This window comes from Amblyomma americanum, chromosome 10, assembly GCF_052857255.1.
Source record: "Amblyomma americanum isolate KBUSLIRL-KWMA chromosome 10, ASM5285725v1, whole genome shotgun sequence".
NCBI lineage: Eukaryota > Metazoa > Arthropoda > Arachnida > Ixodida > Ixodidae > Amblyomma > Amblyomma americanum.
In genome coordinates this window covers 78,633,581-78,657,154 of record NC_135506.1, presented here as the reverse complement: position 1 = coordinate 78,657,154, position 23,574 = coordinate 78,633,581, and positions in this window count along the sequence as shown.

The window sequence follows — 23,574 nt, the reverse complement described above, 5'->3', positions numbered from 1 at the left end:
CATAAGCAGGCCTATTTCACGGCATAGCAAATGGCAGCGCTGCAATTGAATAAAATAAACATTTCGGGCTCCAAATTGTTTCCAACTGCTTTGGGAACTTCATCTGATGACGCAAGTGGCGGTACTGTCTACTCGGCAACAGTCGATGAAAAATTAACCATGAACTCTCCAAGCCCCGCGAATCGTCTAGTATTTCCGTACGCCTCATCAGACCTTTCAACATGTGTGGCCAGTATCTTTTACCGTTACATTTTACGTTACATAAAGCTCGCTTATGGCGTTGCTGCTGTGCATGGTTGCGGCCATCCCGACCGCTCTATGCCGCATGCTATCTACTGGCTTTTTGGGTACAAATGCATGGGGCGCTGTTAGCAGCACTGCGTCTTGTTATCTACAGGCTTACGAGATTATTTTAACGCGTGCTGTATGGGGTTGGTGTGAAGATGTTCAGAAAGTGAGTCTCGGGAAATTGCGACGCATGTACTCCGTCCCATATGAATTCCGCTGCGTCCCTGTGAAATAGCATTGACGATACAGCAATTGTTGGATTTCTTCAGCTCGCATTTCGCAATGAAACCTGTTTCACTGGAAGTGCCGGCTCAAATCACCGGTCATTGACCTGCGCGGTGCAAATGAGATCACCGTGTGCGCGAAAAAAAAGCTCAGGAATAGACGCAAGAGAATATACGTCAGCCATGATTAAATCTGCGAAAAATTTTATTCATTTTGCGACCAGTACATGAACATATTGCCCTCGAGGAACACTGCGCACAGCCTGTGCGTCGTTGTAAGGTTAATAACATAATCAGTTGTTTCTTAAGCGAAAATTGCAACATCACTGGAGCAGGATATATATACATAATGCAAAATTCCAAAACATCGTATTCATGATGGACGCGTGAGACGTGGGCCGAACCAGGCAGATTGACGCCAACTGGGTCGGGATGCGCTTATCAAGTTCTTTTGTCCTACGAATATTATTTGCTTAGCAGGGGAGGTTCTTATATCCAACTTGGAGTCTCAGGTTCTGCACGGGGACTCCCGACTCTAACAATTAAGCGCTCACGCGTTTGAACGCTGACCTGCCTAGACCAGGTGGAAACAAGCAGAGCGAAACATGGCTTCGCTGTCCGTCGTTGAAAACGTCAACGAGGTCACAGCCAAATGTGCACATAAATCTGTTTCGTTGGGTTCCATAGTGCACATAAGCCGAGAGAGGCTGACTTGTAACCGCTCCACTGGCTGTGCGATATTCTTTGACGAAGCCACAAACTTGGAGATATCCACATAATTTTTAACCAAGGGAATGGAGCAGCGTAAAAACATGCAATCACACAAGGACAAGACACGACACGAGCGCTGACTGACAACTGAATTTTATTGAGCGAAGGCACGCCTTAAATATGGCGAGCAACAGAGGTGAAAAAGGAGGAGAGCGGACAATCAATAAGGATACCAGCAAACACTCAAATGTTAGCTGCTTCCAAAAAGTCTATTTCAGCTACAAAAAGCGATAACGAGGGAGTGCTGATACAAGTGTCTGCATATTTCTTGTTATAGTAGGCTTCCAGGCTAACACGCACAGTCTTGTCGGCACTCTTGCCTAGAATCCTAGTCTCAGCCAAACGAACCACGCATCCTCTGAACTTAATTATGTGCGAAACCAAATGTGCATACTTATTATCTTTTAATTGACTTAAATTTCGGGCATGTTCCCCCAATCGTTCATTGATGCAACGGTCGGTTTCGCCTACATAAATCTTTCCACCCGTCATGGGAATGGCACAGATCACGCCTGTTGAGCACTTGACAAACGGTGTGTCATGTCGAATCTGGCATCCTCTTTTCTTGGAGCCACAAATGCGTGGGCACAACTTTCCCAGCTTGTTGGGTGCCGAAAATACAACAGACACCCCATGCCTGTTGGCCACTTTCTTGATATTGTGCGACGTCTTGTGCAGGTATGGCAAAACCACAGGCTTATCAGCCTTCCGACGGTCATCATTCAGTCTTCTTGTACCAGTCTTCAATTTCTGAAGCAGGGTTTCAGCAACAGCAATCAAGACCAAAGGGGGGAAACCCGCCGCCAAAATTCGGCTAATCTGATTATGAAAACTTGATTGCATCTGATGCGGGCACGATTTTTTGAGACAGGATTCCAAACAGTGCGTAGCAATGGCTCTTTTAACAGTCTTCGAGTGTGCCGAATCATAAGGCAGCAAATCTTTTTTTCACGAGGGTAATAGGCCCTGCAGACGTGTCTTTCAGAGAACGTTAGTTTCGGATCTAAAAACTGTAAAACAGCTGCGTAAGGTAGTTCATGGGTGAATTTTAGCCAGAGTCCATATTTGTTAAAAGCGTCTATAAATTCGCCAACTGTAGAGGGGTAGGCGAAGGTCGTCTGCTATTTTAAAAGCACTAAAAAATCGTCAAGGTATCTAAAAACGTTTAAAACCACCCCCCTCCCATCAAGATACCTATCTAACTGCTGATCTACTTTTGCTAAAAATATATCACACAAAATTGAAGCCACGCATGACCCAATACAAATTCCATTGCGCTGCAAGAAAGGCAGGTTGTCAAAGACGATAAAAGTAGATCTCAAGTAAAACTGCAATAAAGAGACGAAATACTCTGCAGACACGCCTGATGAGTTCTGAAAAGACACGTCGCCGTTTTCTTCAATGCACTCTTTCACAGCCAACACAAGCTGATCTTGAGGGAACGAATAAAACAGGTCTTGCACATCTACAGAGAACCCAAACCCAGTATCATCTGTGCTGGCGAGAAAATGCGTAACATGGGCAGATTTTTCCGTGAGAAAAGGGTCATTCAAGACGAGCAATTTTAGTTGCTTTTGCAAAAACTGGCTAACGTTTCTCTGCCACGATCCTTCCTCGCTAGGAATTGTACAAAAAGGGACTTCTGGCTTATGTGTCTTAGCAGTAAAGAAAGCATTTAGGCTGTTTCCTCTGCTATTCAGTATATCCCTGGCAAGTGAGCCAAGACTTAAATCCTTACAGAAGTTAACGAACTTCGCCTTCACTCTAACGGCACTTTTTTTGACGGGAACAAATTTCTTATTTAAGTCAATTAAAAGATAAATTGGGTAATTTATTAACCAATAAGTCGAGATTTCTCTTATCACGAGCACCTGTCTGGGCCATACCCTAGGAGGTGAGGAGGAAATCACCGACCAAACACACGATGTATTGCCTTTTGCAGATTTACTGGCACAGTTTGTTTCGAGATGTCATCGTAATCGTTCTTCCGTGTTATCAGGATTTGGGCACTTCTTGCGCGAGAGGCAGTATTTTTGAGAGAGGTAAATTGGCGGCACACGGTGAATACTTTCTCGTAAAAAAGCAACGATGCTATTTATTTGTTTTTTCAGGACGTGGAAACAACACCACTGCATAGGAACCCACTTGAGGTGGCCTTTCTCATGACCTGCTTACAGACACCAGAGAGCGAGCCAGAGCCAACCCATCATGTGTCCGGACAAATGACGTAGCGCCATAGGACTTGGCCTTGACGGCTACACTGGCGGTTTAACGTGTTTTTGCCAATAAGTGTCGTCCAAGAGTTCCCTGTGGCGGCGCTTGAGCCTGACACCAGTCTCCTACAAGCTACCACAGAGTCCACAACAAGCGCCAGAAGCAGAAGCCCAGTGATCCTCGCCAGCAGCGCTGACGCCGCAACAGAACAAAGCGACAACAATCCATGCAGACCGTACAATCGAATGCAATAACCTATCCAATCGATTGCGCAAGAATCACAGTTCACGAACACAACACACTGCGCAAATCCGACCTCGACAGGAATGAACAACGAAGCACACTGACACCCGGGAAGATGTGCCACCCGCAAAGAAGGTCGTCTGCAACGTATTTGCTAAGCACTACGAGGGGAACAATAGCGGAATCTTTGGGAAAATTGTTCAGCAATGGTGGCCATAGCAGCGACATATGCGACGAGTTGACAACCACACATACGGAATACATTATCTACGATCCCAGGTGTCAGTTCCAAGACTAACTGCCAAGAGGGCATCACGTGACTGAAACAGCGCGTACGGCTGAAGATCATATTAAGACTACTGGTAACTCAAGCAGCATGGCAGAAGCTATAGACACAACCACCGGCAACTCACTGGACACTGCCAAAATGTAGCACAGCTAAGCAGGCGTCGTGCACCGAGTGGCAATATTGTGGTTGTCGGGCCAGCGTCAAGAGCTTCTCTGCACCACCTGATTCCACCAACACGGTGAGTTCATTTTCAATCCCTTATTTTGTGGCGCAAGCTGAAATCTTATTGAGCGCTTGAAAAAGAGAGCCTCAGTTCGCGCCTTTGGATGAAGAAGGATTCAGGAAGTAAGCTGTAATGCGAAGACTAGCAAACACTACACTTTGGCGTTACTCTGCCAATACCGAATATTTTCTGAGCCTAGCCACTGAGTGTCATTGTTAATGTCCTCTGTAACTTCTTATATGCAGCATCATGAACATTGTGCAAGCAAAGGAAGAGGTCGTTTGTCTTTCAAGAAAGTTTCGCGTCAGCAATACATGCAGCAAAAAGGCACAGAAATGTGAGGGAGAGTGGGTTTCACCACATGGTAACGAAAGGCGCTGACTTACGCCATTATTCGATAATACGTTCGGTGGTGTGTTTGTCATTCGAAAAATCGATACCTGCACATAAAGTACAATGAAATCAAATGCTTGCCACTAGGTTGCCCGAAAAGATCTAAATACGTGAGAAAACGAAATACCTGTAAACATGAATTACTTGAAAATTGGGTATACCTCTGCTTGCTTGATTCAGTGAGCAACGATTCATGCCCTGGTCTAGGAAGTAATATAGGTTTATTAATGAAGTAATGTAGATTTAGTGATGTACATTTCAATTTTTGGTTGAACTGTTTTGTAGTTACGACGAAAATAGCACGACAAGCTTATACGAGCACCGCGGCACAAGCTGTGCTCTCGGGTACTCAAGGCGGGCCCGTCTACATCTCTGTGCCCATAGATTGCGCTGTCAGGAAGAGGGAAAATGGCGCTACTGGACTGACACACACTGTAGCGAGAGAGATTGATGGTGCTTTTTTTTTCTAGGCCATGAAGCCACTACCATACCTGAGCAATGCACTCATGGTGACTGAAACGAGACATGGCATTCACTTCACGTACACGGACGACTCGACCCTGCCGTCCACAGCGGCACTTTTCGTGTTCTTCATGCTGGCAGCAGTTCGTCTTCAAGGCCGACTCTGTCGCGGCGCTCCTGCCGTTCCTCAGGCCGGCAGCCTCGGTAACGCGACTGCACATCAAGGCACATCATCAGAAGCACTAAAACCCTCAATGCCTCGCCAACACTGCAATACAGACAGCAGAACTATAGACAGACACAGCGGCGTTGGATGGTATGCAAAATACTCCGCAGCACCTTGACGGCAGTACTCTGGGCAATGTGGCTGCATCCTCTTCACGCAGCATGGGATTCCACTGGACAATTCCCATACGGCACGGTGAGTTGACACGCTGCCCACTGATTTCTGAAGTGCGAGCTGAAAGGTTATAGCAATTTTCGCAATGACATAGCGCCGTTTGCTCGGAGGGGCGTCGGGAAGACAATTCCAAGACCATCAACGCCAGTGTTCACCCATAAATATTAATGCTCGGTCAGCCCATCTCCGTTGTATCCTTCGTCATTGCCATTCATAGTGAGGGATGACGCAGTCTGTGGATTTTGAAACGCGGTAAAAGTTAATTCAGGATCATTTTTGTTAAAGAAAGGAACCTTTTGAGGCCCCTTGGTATGTTTTAGTGGTAACATGACGATCAGCCCTTTTTCCGCAGTTAACTGACGCGTAGAGAGTTGAGGTTTTTGCAAGTTACAGGTTGGATTAGCCTTGCGGATTCTGCTGGCCATTGCTCCACCGTAGCGACACTTAGAAGCAGCTCAAGTGCCATTTATTTCTAAATAGATGCTGATTTTTCAGCTTATGTTGCATACAGGTTGGGGGTTTCCCACCTGTTCTAGATAGAAGGTGCTCTGCCCTTACTACTGTGTGCCTTTCGCCACAGGAGTAGCAGCCCACAGGAGTACTTTGTGCATTGGCGGAAAAAGTGTATGCTTCAAATTGTGCATCAAGGTCTCCTTGTTTTATCGCATTTTGCGAGAAAGGGAAAGGAAAAAGCTATTAGTTATATTTGAATATCGCCGTAATGCGCTTGGCTGATGCTCTCTGCTGTGCTTTCCATACACATATAAGTGGCTTGGCATACTATCCCTGCGGCGAATGCCTACATAGTATGAATGCTGTTTGTTTTACCCGTCAGATGTCCGATGGTTGGCTACTGTGATTGATTGGCTATGTGCCTCAAAGAGAATTTACTCCTAGTAGGTTGTTTAACTGATGAAATTTTCGTCTCACTTACTGCTACTTAGTGTTCGGGCGAGGATCTCATGCTCACGCGGTCATATAGAACGCCGTGAACGTGTACGAAACTGATTTTTTTTACAGGCTAGCGCGTACAAAGCACTCAAGAGCGGCCCGCTGGCGTTGAAGTCTGCCGTGGTCATCGTGCGCCGGTACTGATGGGCGCCTGTACACCGCGAACGTTTCTTCAGACGTCGAGGAAGAAGATAAGCCGAGCGTCACCACGACATTGCACCCCGCGTAAGCAGACTTTCCCTCGGTGCTTATGGTGGCATTCCTTCTGTTCTTTACGCTGACGGCCATGTTGTGCGTCTTTTGGAGAATTCGTGTGGCGGCGCTGCTGATCTTCCTCATGCTGGCGCCGTGTAGTAAAGCAGACACCTCACACTTCCCGCACGCACAAGGAAAGCAGCAGCAAGGCACACTGCACCAAAAAACCCTTCTTCGACACAGCCACTTTACAAAATGACTACAACAAGCAGCACATAACCATAAGCACAAGGCCAACAGATAATTCTGCCAGCGCCATCAAATGCGCGAACCAGTCACAAAAATAACCTATAGCTATGATCACGAAGAGCAGCGTTTCACGAGCGACAGTCACAAAAACATGCCTTCACCAAAGCCCCATACGCAACCAGCACCGTGAGAGACAACAGTGTTAACACAAGGGACGTTTACACTCGATACACCCGTCAGCAAAATCACCGCTGCATGTAACACCGCACTCAGTCGGAACTGCCCAATTCGACAGCCCTCCCGCTGCATACCGCGCCAGTACATCACATCCTTTGAGGAATCACATGAGACGACTACACCACCGTTACAAGAACTGCATCTAACTCTGCGCAGAACGAGGACACGTGACACGCGAAGTATGTACTTTGAGCGCAGCCAGGCCGACGAAAAAAACGTTTTGCACGGTGGACAGACTTCGCTGTGGCCTCGTCCATTCGTCACCTCGGCGTGAGATTACGGAAGACCAAGATAGCGACGTGCAACTGGTGAGCTCCTGTGCTTTCTTGCTTACTAGCCAATTGCGAGCTGACAGTTTATGTACTAAAATGCAGCTTTCGATCTGCTTAAAAAGATTAACCCCAGAAAGCGGTCTGCGTGAGGTGACTGTAGTCGGGGAGAGACAGGTTCTTCAGCTGCTGACAGTGAGAAAGATTGCTCTATATGAATTTTTTTCATGGTCGCATACATATACCGCAATAAGGGTTATTAGGAATGAAGAGGCTAATTGAAACTGTGAGGGTATAGCTGCGCTGTAAATTATAATAGATGTAAGCCTTTCATCTGAGGTCAATTCACTGTCAGGTTAACCACTAATAGTAAAGAATATTAAAACATTGGGATCTTGAGGCGCTACAGGAAGTCACTGTATTTCGTTAACTCTCCTTAACCTCCGTAGCTTACGTGGCTTAGGGGTTAGTGAAGAAATTTCAGTAGAACTTGACATGATTCAGCGATATTATTCACTGCACGAGGAGAAAGGGGCCGTACGTTTGAGAAAGTCTTATAGAAGAGCACTGAGCTAACAGGTTAATTTTTCGAGAGCTGACATTACTGCACTGAAAACTACCATGATTATTCGCTGTGAAAAATTGTTTCTCTGGATCTTTATAGCCATGTTGACTTTTGTCTTCCGCCAGCAAAAAACGCATTTATCGGCTAGAAAACTGTATTTCTCCTTGCCGCCAGTGGATTAGTAGTGGACGTCCTTACCAAGAAGGAAGGTTGCCAATGTTTCGAAGTGAATGCTGCGAGAAAAATCAATGTCGACGCTCGCAGCTTAAATGCGAAATCAGCCGGTGGTGACATCACTCGCATTTCGTTTTTTCGGATTCTTTATTTTTAAAAGTTTTTAAAAAGTAGTCTCTTATTAGAATGCTGTACCCTACTGATAGAGGTCGTCTTATTCTTGTTCTCAGTGTCAATCATTTTGTGGCATTCCGACCTCTGTGGTCCGGTGATTTCCGACTACTGCACTTGCTGCAAAATGGGTTTTATGTCGCAACAGCCCGCCATGTTCAGCCTGGTGCTGAACATTCATTTGACTCCCAGGGATTTTGAGATTGCTACGCATTTCAACCAAAAACTTCAATTATTATTGGGAGATTCCATCGTGCTCATTTGGAGCAATCTTTGAAGATTTGGGACGCATTAATTTCTGAAAAATGTACAGTATGTTTGATGCTCTTGTGAGCATTGCTTATGGTTTAAGTTAGATTTAAGCCTTTCATCTGAGGTCGATTCACTGAGTAGTAGGCTGTAAATGGATAGCTACCAAAAACTAATGACCACAAGCATGTTCTAGCGGGGTAGCAACTGTCGACCACCTGTCCAACTAGAACCAGCGCTACCGCTTTTTCCCCTGTCACCAAATTAGCACGTAGGTTTCAATTTAGCGATCTGTAGTACAGAGTAGCTGTTACTAGGTAAGAGCGGAGAGGAAACATTTCTCCGACCTCTGTTGATGCCGAATGAGTCTTGATGCCGGAGTTAAGGTGAGAGGCTTGGCATTTCAGATTAACTTCCACGACACACTGCATTACAGGACACTCCACGGCGGAGCTGGTCGCGTAGCTTCGAATGTAGAGGGCTGGACAGCCGCCGCTGCAAATCAAATGGCAGAGTGCGTACGCGTCCTGTAATTGGAATGGATACCATCTGCTGCAAATTTATATTTCATGAGTTATCTGTTAGCTTAAATAAATTCTGCATAATTTTCCTATCAAACAAGATAAAACTTCCTTCATTTGTCAGAAAGATGGTTCGCTTCAGGGATAAGAAGGTGTACTGCTGCTACCTGTTTTTCTGATACTGTTTGAAACGTTGCGCTGGAGATAATAGATGTTTGGTGCGTGGACAGTTTGAATGGTAAACCTACCACACGGGTGCTCCAATCTTGGGAGCCCTAATTAAAGAATTATTCTGGGATGAAAGGCGTGCCGTATTGTGGGACACCGGGTTAGTTTGGAAGTCCTGGGTGTTCGTCAACGAAAAATGACATCCGGCAGCCCCCGCCACCTTTGCAGATCGCCTGTACGCAGCGGTGCCGCTGCAGATGGACTTGGGCTCTTCAGACGAAATCAAACCACTAAGCCACAGCTGCGGACCGCAGAAGTGTTTTGTGAGCATTATAAATGACGAGAAAGTTGGATACGGAGCAGTAGTGGAGCACAGTATTTTTTGCTCATATACTTGATATAAGCTTCCCTAGAAAGTACGAGCCCTTATCCGAGTTAATAAGCCTCGTTCACAGCGCAAGGCAGTAGAGGCAGTGGGTCGAAGTGCATTCTTCTCGCAGCCTGAAATCAGCATTTTGACATTTAATACTCGAAGATTACGATGAGTGGCACTTCTGTGCACGTTATTGCAGATTATTGTGCAAGTTATTGCTTCTTTGCAGGACCAAGGCCAGCCGCTTGATACCTCGCAAAGCGGCCATGCTACCTCTTCCTGGAGACCAGAGTCCTGGCAGGGACTTTCGCGCGTTTCGTTCCGCGGCTGATTCGCCAGCTTTACAAACTTCTGCCATTCTGGAGCAGCGTGCTTCAAAGCGGCGCTTCTTCTATTCCTCATGTAGAGGGCAGTCATCGAGCGCCCGGTGCGAAGCTCATCGGCATCAATACAGTTCATCTTGAGAGCGTCGGCTGCACTACATGGAACACATGGCCCTAACCAAAACAAGCACAACTGGCGACTGGGCAGCAGCATAGAAACGTCCAGTAAAATCACAAATCACACCGGGGCGACCACAACACGAAAGCAGCGGGACACTACCACAACGGGGCACTACCGCTGGAAGCCCGGTGGATGCATCCAGGATGGCACACGGCAAGCCGAAGCGAGACATTGCAGATGGCGTGGAACTGAAGTGGTAAACAAAGCAGTGCCAAAATGCCACGACTCAATACCGGTGAGCATAGTGCGGGTTCAACGTTATTGCAGAGGCGGGAAGTAGAAGCTAGTGACTTTGTTGGAAAACATTGCGGTGAGGGTCGCTTTACGCACTTGCAATCAGTCGCTGCAATGGATCTGCACTCGCGGGACGTGATAGCGAAGAAATTTTATATGGGAGGATGCAGGGAAAGGTAGGTTTCGTGATGGATAATATTCATGGAGGGGATTACTTGTGCAGCCTGCTGAGGCTTGGTATGCATCCTCAGAAACTTTAACCTCTCTAAAGAGCAATGCCATCGCGCCCCCAATCCTCACAAGCTTTGGAGCGCTATATATGCTAGGGAGCCCTGCTAAACAGCTTAGAAGCAAACCCTTTTGTCTGTATACTTTTGAGGGGTGCTATACATACTGCTGAGAATAGTTAAGTCGAGAAGCTCTCGATTTTCAGCGCTAATATTTCATGTATGCCTGTTAAGCTCAGATCAATATCAAGTCTCAGGAGTCGCGGTGGCTCAGTGGTTATGGCGCTCGGTTTCTGACTAAAGACGCAGGTTCGACCCCTGCCGCAGTGGTCGCATTTCGATGGAGGCGGAATATTGAGTCTCGTATACTGTGCGACGTCAGTGCGCGTTAAAGAACCCCGGGTGGTCAGAATATTCAAGAACCCTCCACTACGGCGTCCCACATAGCCTGACGTGCTTTGAAACTTTATATTCCATGAAATGAAACAAAAAACCCATTTCACTTCTACTGGTTTTATAATGACAAAGGGAGTATCAGCGGCCCATTCAGTGCTAATACAGCGTTATTTCACTTTTATCATATTTTTTTTGGAATGGGAGCACATTAGTTCTGTCACGCTGCATATTCATTTTTGTGAACATCATATGCTAAGCAGTTTATTACACTTCACTGTAGAGGCAGCGCTATGTGACTAGAATGCTTTTGACTGGTTTCTCGGTTAGAGAGTGGTGTCGAGGCTCTTCCGCTAGGGTTGATGGGTTGGTTGGTTCCTTTTTACAGGTTCTTGACTGATGCGTTTGTGCTCCTTTTAACTTGGCCTAAAGAAGAGGTTATATTTTAGGTAACTATTATCTACAAAAAATAATGCGTTCTACATGGAATCAACTAGTGCAGTAAGCAAACTTGTTGCTGCGTGCAACGCCTGACTGTATATGCCATATGTTCAGTATGGTCTTGCTCAGCATGCTGAGCATTTTCTACATAAGCTTTGTGTCACGATTCCTTTCTTGAACTTCTTTAAGGAAGTAACTTGGCTCGTTCACAAAAGCGAATTCAGAGAGAGCAGCGGTCACAGTGGTGAAATTGCGATGAGCACAGACGCTTCGCCCTGATTACTCAAAATGTTGAAACAGGAGCGCGAAAACGCAGTTGCTGCTTTACAGCATATGTAAGCATTTTTATTCCTTGCAGCACGGACGCACTTATGCTCCAGTGACATGATTGCAGGAAAGCGATTGACCACGCTGATCACATTTATTCTGGCTATACGTAATCTCATTGCATTCGTTCAAAACTCAGATAACTGAGACCATGAAAACCGCTGAAATATTTATTTCTGAACAAGCAGGACAAGTTACTGATAAAAAATCCCACTGAAAATATTGGCTAAAAGGGTAGAATATTTATCTTTTCTTAGCAAACATACCACGCGAATTTAAAATATATTGATAACTGCATTGAAATAACTGTATTAAAATCTATTGATAACCTCTTGATAACCGATTCTTTCTTCCTGTAACCTACAAGGCTGAAGGCGGACCTTCATTATATCAGTGAGCATATTTTGGCGCTCTCGTACGGTTTTCCTGACTTCTGTGTTCAAGTGTGCTCATCTACAACCAAGAGATTAATTGCCCATGAGCGCTACGTGGGATTAAACGTCCCGTAGGTGGACGCATGCTATTAGGCTGGCTGAAGGGATGAACTCCTAATTTCAACTATGCTGAGTTTGTTGACGCCCAGTGATGCATATAGCATAGCACAAAGGCGCGTTTTGTGCTCTACCTCCGCCAAAGCGCGTCCACTGCTGCTGGGAGTGAATCCCACTACTTGGGGCGGGAAGCACACCCAGGCAGCAAGAGCATCGGCCCATTGTTGGAAATATATTGGCAGAGACCGGTCCTACAAAGGACCAGGCTTTGGCGATATATTACCGAAGCTGGCCGATGCCCTGTGCTGCTAGGGCAGTGGCGCCTGGTCAACATAAAGCGTACTGAAATGGGTCGGCGCTTCATTTTTGCAGCTCTATAGATCACCTGTGGCGAGGCCTGCAGACTCAACTGCGGACGGACCTTTGCCAAGCCGCCCGTGTCTTTCAAAGCGCCAAGAGACTGATGCTCGGGTGGCCCTAGCAGCATTTCTGTTCTTCCTGTTGGTGGCTGTCCGCGCCCCTGGCCATTCCCCCAATGCGGCACTGGTGCTGTTCCTCATGCCTTTGGTGGCCTCCAGCCTTGCTGCCTGCACCGACACTCACAGCAAGCACGGACATCTGAGAAACTGACCCAACAGCTGACAACGCATAATACACACAGTGTTCATATACAGTGTCCACAACAATACAAGCAGTACAAATGCAGAAACAGCCAAGCCAAAGAGGAAGTGCATCCGAGGAAATTAAGGGACAGCTTTCATCGAATCAGTATCCACAACCACGTTAAACTTCACCCTAGGACACAACGGCGACCACAGCAAACAGCTACAAGTACCGACACAAGTACCGACACAATCACACCACATGATGTTAAACATAATAGCACCAGAATGGTTATAAAGACAGCAAAGACAGCATTAGGGATGCCCACGGAACCCTATTGCGCCGACACAAAAGTTCACAAACCTATTTTAAATGTAGGGAAGGATTTCCACCAAAAGAAACAATCCTGCAAAGTTACACATTCCACACTGCGAACGTGACACATACTACACAGTGTACTTAACGTTTCAGAGCTCAACCGCTGGAGTTAAAGTAGTTGAGTGGCCCGCGCTCATTTACTCATATCCTTACCAAGAGAAACGCATCGTAAGACTCACTTCGCAAGATTTTACAGATCATCCTAATCTTTTTCGTTTGTTATCACACAGTACTGCCCACGGAACCCTATTGTGCCGACACAAAAGTTCAGAAACCTATTTTAAATGTAGGGAAGGATTTCCACCAAAAGAAACAATCCTGCAAAGTTACACATTCCACAATGCCAATGTGACACATACTACACAGTGTACTTAACGTTTCAGAGCTCAACCGCTGGAGTTAAAGTAGTGAGTGGCCCGCACTCAGTTACTCATTTCCTTACCAAGAGAAACGCATCGTAAGACTCACGTCGCACGATTTTACAGATCATCCTAACCTTTTTCGTTTGTTATCACACAGTACTACCCACGGAACCCTATTGCGCCGACACAAAAGTTCACAAACCTATTTTAAATGTAGGGAAGTATTTCCACCAAAAGAAACAATCCTGCAAAGTTACACATTCCACACTGCGAATGTGTAAAGTAGTTGAGTGGCCCGAGCTCAGTTACTCATATTCTTACCAAGACAAACGCATCGTAAGACTCACTTCGCAAGATTTTACAGATCATCCTAACCTTTTTCGTTTGTTATCGCACAGTACATAATCTTGCCAGGATAAGTAGTGGATCAGTAGCAGTGGGACCTTAAAGAGAATATAGCGTTTTTTTCGCGGTTTCTTGCTGAAAGGCTACCTTGCCATAGACAAGAGGGCTCCGTAGCCATGCACGGTGGGAGGAAACTCCCTGTCCGCTTGCTCTTGGCAAGGCCTTGCAATTTGTTTGTTTACCTGCTGTTTGTTTTAAAGTTGCTTATAGTTAACCATGTAGGAATGCTTTAGTTTTACATTGTCTGTGCGCTGGAATTTTTATATTATAATACGTAGTTTATGTGATAATTTCATTCTATTTCATGTAATATCCCAAGAGCAACCAGACCTAATGAAACATCGTTTTGGCGCTCTTTGGCCTAAGTCTCTTTTGCACAATAAAACCAAAGCTAGCACAATATGACTTCTCAGCTAGAACTAGAGTGGGAGCCTCAACGATCGATACGGCAGGACTCATCAAAAAATCTTTAAAAGTATACTGTTGCATGGCGACCACTAGGACGATCAACCCATGGAATCGACAATCTCATCACCACGAGCATTTTTATCCCATAGGCTCAAGGCTGAAGTGTAGCAATGTCATGCGGCATGGGAGCCAACCCGAGAACAGTGAGCACGCAGAAGGCTGTGTACATCAACCTTTTAACGAACAGCTAAAGGTGCTGCTCAGAGATCCAATGGGTCCAGCGTTAGTTCAGCGGATTCTTTGTACCAAGATCCGAAAGACCCTCCCTAGGCTCCCACAGCGGGGCTCCTATTATTCTTCTTGCTAGTTGCTATTAATGCCAAGGTGCGGCGCTGATGCTATTCCTCATGTTCGTGGCATCCAACATGCTCCCCACCCCCCACCCCTTACACCTTATACGCACCCAAACTTCGGAGAGAAGTATGTTAGACATGAGACACCAAAGCCATGACACTTCACATATTAATGAACACAGAGCAGCTCCAGAGCAAACAGACAACAGCTTCAAACTAAAGCATTATTGGTATGAGGAGAGCTAAAAATTGGACCAGGTAGTGATGCGAAGCAACGGCACCTCAGCACTGACACGCGGAACGTTATACAGAAAACTACACAAACGGCAGGAATACATTCAAAACATGAAGACTACAGGGAGAGAAGCATCACGGACACCACTGCTGCCCATTTTAAGTCACCGCAGGGAACAACCTTTATACTGAGGTCCTAAAACGCCTAGCTCACAAAACGACCAAAGGCTATGCAAGCTGCATACGTTTATTAACGATCGAGGCTACAGACACAGGCACCACGAAGACCAGTGCTACGATTGCACTATTGGAGGGCACAGCCATTGACATGAAGAAAAGGTTGTGCACACTGCGGAATGCAACTCTCCTGGTGGCATCAAAGGTCCGCATCTTAAGATCCCACCGGAAAAGAGAGAACGGTGAGTACAAACTCAGCCACATGCACCTTTCAGCCATGACTACTGAGTAGGACGGCGGGCTAATCCCGGTTTGCAGACGTGTTTCGTGTCATTGGAAGTGGTGTCTGTGATTGTTCGGAGAGCTCCGCTAGAAATGTGTCACAGTAATGACGTAAATGTAACAATTTTTTTGCGGTCGGTTTGAATGTGTAAGGGTGTCAGGACATTAATTTGAGCCTTTTTTTTGCAGCGCAGCCACCTTTCCGCGGCAGTGCTCCCCGATGAATATTAAAACCCGTAATTCTTTGTTTGATGTCAGGTTTAAGCAGTACGAGAAAGAATGCTTCAGTCTTAGCGACGTACGTTAAGACGTTAACTCGTGGTAAAATCTGCGCGACTAAGGACAAGAGTTTAGGTCGGCAGATCGGCAGCAAGTACATGTGTCAAAGGGCATCATTCGTAATCAACTTTTGGAAAACCCAGATGGCCTCCAGCAGTGCGCAATGCAGAATTATTGCGACCAACAAGCAGATAAATCATTTTTTTGCAATTTCGTAAATGTAATCGCTGAACGTCAATTCCCTGCAGGTTATCAGACCGAAGTGCTTTCGCCTCCTGAGCTCCCGGACCTCTGCTTGGATTTGTGTGTGCAACAAGCCGGCCGAGGTTCCCTGGCTATCACATATGACATATGGACCAGCTACACAAACTGTGGTCTCTTCTGTGCGTTCTCTCCACGTGGGCTCTCCTCTGCGAGCTATCGGGCACTGCTTCTGTTTTTCATGCCGGCGGAAGTGACCAACATTCCCGCCTCAAGGTCATCCGCACTTCTGCTGTACGCCTGCTCTGCTAGAAGGCGGCCGCCGTGAGACAGACTTTTCCAGAAAGCAGGAACTGCAGATACACAGAGGCACACACGGACGCGACGACCATCGCAGCGACAACCACAACTTCACAGACGACAGATGCAGTTACCATCGCCATGGAGAAAAGCAAGGACAAGCAACACAGAGATGACGCCACGCCCACAACATACACGCTCATCGACTGGTGGTAAATGAAGTACACTACTGCATAACATCTGCACAACATCAAAAATCTAGTCAGCTCGGTGAAGACAACTGCTGTGATGCAAGTGCAGTTACGTGAACAAGCCGAGCTGGGAGCTCCATAGCTGCTGGTAGTAAGAGTACTGCGCCATCGAAGACTACATTCGGGAAGCAAGGACAGGCACGAGCGTTGAGTCCCGGCAAACGATGTGCAGGGGACCAGATAGCCGTCACTGTGAGCAAGACTTCGTCTTCATGGCTGCGGCTTTGACACCGGCGCCATTAGAGGCAGCTCCTTACGGATATCGTCGGGAGTTCAGCAACCGTGAGTTTTTGCTTATTTTCTTAAACGTAGAAAGCAGAAGGAACAAATCCTGTGAGTTCAGTAGCAGCGAGACCACAAAGATAAAAAAATCTTTATAACCGCAGTTGCCACATAGATCGCAATGTAGGCGCGGCTGTCACGAACTAAGGCCTACGTACCGATTGAAATATTTTGAAGTGACTCAAATCGTATGACTCCGCATTTACAGTGCAGGCGCGTCTGTAGTGGTGGCTATATATCTACAGCAGTCGAACGTTAAAAACGTCGTTAAACTCATTTTGAGCACCAATAATTGCGTTTTTTCTGAAGGAGCACAAAAAAATGAATGTGGATTATCTCAACTAATCCAGGATGTACAGAGTGAAAGCTGTCAGCGTTCGTTGTGCTCATTGGCGTTGGCGTTGACAGTGTTCTGGTCTTGCATGATTTTGAGGAAAGAAAGGACCCATAGCTGACTCTGTGTCAGTGGATGCCTCAATCGCGCTTTGAGGTACATATGTGGCGGCGGTGAGAGAAGAGACCGACGGAAACCCGTGCAATGCATGACAAACGCCTCCGCGTACTTCGATCGCCCCATCGTCTGTTCAAATACAACCTTTCAGCTTTGTGCAGAGAGTTCCGCAGCGGCACTTCTACTGTTTTTCATGCTGTCGATGCAGCCAATCACGCAGGTCTTGCAGCGGCGCCAGTTCTCGCGCTTGCACCGCCTGCTGTCCTGACTCCTCACACTTCCCACATGCACCACCAAAGCGCCACCTAGACGCCTGCATAATTAAAATTACACCACATCGAACAACAGACAAAAGACATTTGCATAACATTAACGATAAATAGAACATAAGCACAAGCACAAGGTGCGAAGAGTGATTCTGCTAGTTCCCTCGATATCGCGAACCAAGCACCAAGAATATCCCACAGCAATCATCGTGAAGAGCCATTCATATTGACGAACACAGCAACAAAAACATGTGGACGTCAATACCACCACTACAGTGAAACACAGCGGTATTAACAACTGACAGTCAAGACGCCCGTCGCCAGAACCACCGCAGGATGCACAGCGATACCACAACGAAGCAAGGACAAGAAAACAAGAATGAGAAAAAAAGAAGGGTCGCCGCGGTGGCTCAGTGGTTATGGCGCTCGGCTACTGTCCCGAAAGACGCGGCTTCGATCCCGGCCGCAGCGGTCATATTTCGGTGGAGGCGAAACTCTAGAGGCCTGCGTACTGTTCGATGTCAGTGCACGTTAAAGAACCCTAGGTGGTCGAAATTTCCGAAACCGTTCACTACGGCGCCCATCATAGCGTCTTGAGGGTCGCTCCGGAACATTAAACTCTCATAAACCAAACCAATTGAAACATTCATTAGTATTGTGGACCCAAGCTTTATGCAGCAAGGACATCTGTGTTTGCGACATGAATGAAAGAGTAGAGGCGTACTGATGAGGCTAGAAATACTGTGGGGATAAGATGCCGCAGCTGTGATGGGACAGGGAGGGATATGGGAGAGCTCTTAGGCCTCCTGTGGATGTGGTGCTGCGGCGCCAGTACATCCCAGCCGCCTAGAAGCACCATGAACCCAGGTGATTTTACCTAGCACTACTATCCCAGCTGCAAGGACGAGGACTAACTTTGGAGGCACAACAGCAAGAATGACATAAGATGGAAAGCACCCTGATCGCACCCATGGAACTGACGAGGGCGGGTGCACTCCGGACTGTCTCACTGTGGCCCTTACGAGCATCAACACGGCCTGCGATACTAGACGGAATGCAATGTGGTGAGCTCCTATGCCATCTGGCTTATTTGTCTCTCGCGAGCTAGAACCTTATGTTCATAGGAATTTGCTCCAGAAAGCATGTGTGATGGCGATGCCACACTCAAGAAGTCTTCCAGAATTACTGACAAGTGACGAGTGCCAATACTCTGCATTACTTATCAACACCTAGAGTTCTTCATTAATAGTCATCCATTAAGATGAAACTCGCTGTCAAGCTTTCCGCTTATAGCAAAACGATCCCATAATTCGTCATCATGTGGGGAGAGTTGCTGACAGGGATACCAAGAATTAACTAACTTTATCCCCTGATTTGTACATAAGCTCCGGCGTCGAAACTATGCTTACTGATTCCAGAAAGTAACCCACATGTTATGCACAGTTATCCAAATTTTGATCCACATTTCCAAGCAATGCTTCCTGGTCGTGCGCAGATGCGTTGACCACGATGACGTAATGAAATTTGGTGCCGCGTCAAAAAATGTTCAGACATCCTCCAAATTTCGTGGCATGGACGGCGGATGCCAGGTTTTTTGCTCATTGGGCATACTGTACAATGCTTTCGCATTTAAAAAGATGATCACAAGCAAGGCTTCTCTGCAGGTCATCGGTGCAGGCCGCCTGCTGAACACCTATCGTGAGCTGCTTTGCCGTTTATCCAGGCGAAATCTGCGCGTGCGTGAGGGATGTGCAGTGTCCCATCCACGCAGCGACGGAAGTCAGCGCCTGCCCCGGTGTCGAGGTCATCCGCATCAACGCAATTCCTCTTGTGAATGGCGGCCACTCTTCTAGCGACGCGCCGACAGAACACGACATGACCCTAACCGAAGCAAGCACAATTGAGGACATCACAATGGAATCAGCAAAAAGATACAAAACAGCCTTCTTCAATATAGCGAAAACTTGCGACACGATCACGAGATGAGAGCAGAGCTTTGACAAGACATTTACACCAGTGAAGAGGATAATAACAAACGGCAACTTAGTTGACTTTAGACGAGCAGCGGCAACGGAACCCGGAACTCGTTGGCTGCCAACCTGCAGGTAGCGCGAAGCATGTGGTAACCGAAGCTGCGTCTGTGCCTCGACTCCTCGATACTCTCCCCACACCATGGACCTCATCCAAGCCGACCTCTGATCACCTTGGGCGTAGTACTGGTGAGCACAGCATATGTTCTTCGTTTTCGCAAAGCTGAGAGATAGCAGCTAAAGACATCGAGATAACGGCAAGCTGTATGGCGATCATCCCTTCACACCCTTGTATTCCGGCAAAGTAAAAACGCACCCATGCAACGCAGAGATAAATTATCACGTTCTGGGAATGAATATCTTCGAATTCGCTCCCGTTTCATAAGAGATGCGGAGAATAGCGTGTACGAGCACTACTATTTCATCTATGGTTTTCATATATGTGCATAGCAAGTAATAACACTCGCTTTGGAAGGCTATGCTCTCACAGATACTTTTTGTCGCTTGTGTCATTGGCCGGTGCTCCGCCTATCGAATGTCGCTAATATCTGCTGACGTTAGCCAATCCCTGGTAAGCAACAATAATTGTTAAGTTAAAGGTGGTATCAGCGACCCATTGAGTGTCGAGCAAAGAAGGAGCGCCATTTTCCCCTCTTCGGCACTTGTCTGTTGTCGGTACTTTTTTTTTGTCTTACTGCTCAAAACTGTACAGTATGCAGGGACGAACCACGCCACATATTGTGATTTTTCCTCAGCATATCATAAGAAAGTTGTGCTACTTGGACGGTGGAGTCTGTGCTGAATAAGTCTAGAAGGCTTAGAAGTCGCACTGATAAATAGTGCCATGGAACCTATGCTCAATTTGTTGCATTGCGAGAATTTTACCTGCCCAGCAGTTCCAGTTGAATGCACTCGCGGAGCCTGCATTATATTTAGCACGTGTGTGATGGCAGGCCCTGATATGAGAGCTGACTCGTATTGGCTGTTTCACCTCAGCTTATACTAAACAGAGTCGCATATTTTCATTTATTCTTTTAAAATGTTGGTTTTCGTCACAGGTTTGCACTTAACTACTGCGCACATGCAGAAGGAAATATGAAAGGCGCAGTAGATGTGCATAACTCTAAACGTACATCTGCAAATGCCGGGAGTTGGGGGATTAAGAAGTGGATAACTCCGTAGTGGAGGAGTCCGGAGTGGCGCTCGGACTTGACTTTGGCTTTTTAGTTTTGGCGCTGGTAGAACGTGCCCGCCCCGCCGGAGCTCCGAGGTCCGTGGTCGTGGTGGCCATGGTGATGCCGGACGCTTTCTTGCCCTTATCACAAGCGCGCTCATGCGCCGTGTAGCGGTCGTCAGCTTCTAGGCTCTGCACTGGCGCGTCGCCTGCGTATGCTGCAAGGTTGCCATACATTTCGTATCGGGGCGGTGTCGATAGGTGGCACGCGGTCACCATGTACATTCTAGTGACATGGAGGTCAGAATAAAACCAGTGGATAAAGGCTGACCAGCTTTACGCGGAGAAATATTCAGAGCTGCGCATTTCCCTGTTCGTTTCTCTGTTCGATACTTTCCTCAAAGGTCCACGCCGTAAGTTGTGCATTATCGCAGTGTGGATTGGTACCTATGTAACTGACACTGTTGGTGAATAAACATTTAGGAAGTCTGTATCTCTTATTTCTGCAGCCAGTCAAGACCCTGAGCGCAGCTGGCTCACAAGGCGACTGAACCGCTTACCTGGAGCAGAGCCTTTCGCTCAAAGCCCCAGCACGGCGTCTGCAGGATTGAGCCAGTCTTTCTGCCACTGACAGTCACCTTTGGTGCCCACAGCGACGCTTCTCTTGTTCTTCATGGTGCCAGAAATCGTCCAGGTGCTAAGAGCACCTTGCACTGCTGCTGTTTTTCATGCCGGCGGCCTCCCCTATCTAGCCAACGCTACACATCGACACCATCCCCCCCAGCGACAAACTTAGCGAACGCAACACAGCCAGCACAGCCAGAACAAAAACGTGGGCGAGGTCCGAGAACACAATAAGAATTAGACACAAATCAAGTAGTGAACATAACAACGCTGACACTGTCAATGCAACCATGCTCACCAACATAAGAAGAACCGTTAAATGGTATACGTCTACATCCACAAAATTGTGAACAGCAATGAACACGAACAAATTGATCAACACAATAGACCGCAAGTTTCTACGCCCTGCTACACTGCATTCAAATATAGTATTAATGCGTACAAACACTACCTTAAAAATTGTACGAACACAAGAATCCTGCAGCACTAACCACAGACGGGGCTCGGCAAACCTGTAAAGGTTTTAAAACATGACACCCAACAACACCAACAGCCCACGTTTTACAGGAACTAAGACACCACACAAAGCATTGCGAAATCCACAAGATACTTGGACGGACACCGATGGCACCAGCTGCAGTTACTACGACGAGCACGACCGCCAACACGACTATCGATGACATGCTGTAAGGATACTGGCGACCAGTTGCACGCCAGCATCACAGAGCTCTACCAGCACTCTCCAGCGACAACTCCGATTGTACTCCGGACATTCACCGCTGCGGCAGTGACGAGGCTTCGCCACATTCCGTGATTCCAGCACGGATGAAATTCACATGCAGCACGGTGAGTTCATTGACAGCCTCGCTCTTTTCATATTTTCATATTTGTATAAATAAATATGACCGTGCTAGCTAAAGCCATATGTAGCATGCAGGTAACAAAATTTCGGCGGCGGGGGCTGAATGTCGTGGCAGGCTCCTGGTGAAACTCACGCACACGGCGAATTATGACGATATAGCGTCAGTATATGTCTTTCTCTGAATCCCAAGTTTCCATTTTCTGCAGGTTGACTCATCTGGCTCCTGGCACCATTTCGGATTGGCTGCTTGAAAGTGAAGCATTTCTGCCCGGGCGTCATCAGTCCTGTTCTTCTTCGTGGTGGCTGTTACCGCACAACGGCCCACCCTGTACGCCTTCTCTACACGACAGCATCCAGAAAACTCCAGCCACTGTACAGCCACCCTGACCTGCAACGAGTACAATCAGTGCTACATGCTTTAGAGCTGCCGCGGCAACTACTCACATGAAAAACCTTTGCGCGCACATATGCGCACAACGCAAACTTTCTAACAAGAACACGAAGGTACACAATGACGGCCACAATACCAATTGCGCCAAAGGAATCCACACAAACACAGCCACCGTAATCACCTGCCATAACTCCACCATTCCAGCTGTCGCTACCATGAGGGCACGTGTGTTGATGAGGCACTTGTGATGTTCTTCATGCATCGGCGAAATGTGCCCTTTCAACACATTTGCCAGAGATGAACCATCTGCAGCCATGGGCTAGACACACACAGAAGCTACACCCCTACAATCCATGACTACACGCATGCATACAGACACCACCACCACAACTATAGCGAACTTACCGGGACTTGTACCGTGGCAACAAGCGTCGCCATCGTGCTGACGGCCAAGAGTTCTCATATTATTCACGCATCGGCGAAGTGCGCCATTTAAGCGCAATCGCTTGAGCGACGTCACTTCTGTTCCTTTTGCGGGGCTGCCATGTGCCGCACTGGTAACACACTACAGAACTACTCCGCACACATTAATGGGCAGAACACCATCTAACAGCAACCTACCCCCTCCGAAACACAACTGCACAGAAGAGCTTTCACGACGACTACAATCAGAACCCCATCTTTTTATTGTAGTCGTAAGCCACACGCGTATCATTCCCGCTGTCGCTGCCGCGTACTGGCGCGTCCAAGTCATCCAAGCTACCAGGATCGTCGCAGTGCTGGTAGCCTACAAATCCCACGCACAATCCAACACCGCGGCCAGCAAGTAACTCCAGTCGCTTAGACCAACCCCATCACAGCTACACAGAGAACGCCACCGACATTGTCACACATACGAGCCCTTATTCTGTGGCAGCACACGAAGGTACTCTGAAGACGACCACAACAAGCACTACGCCAGAAACAACCGATAAAAGCTGTCTCCACTGTACGCGCGCTAGTGTGTAATCGTTTA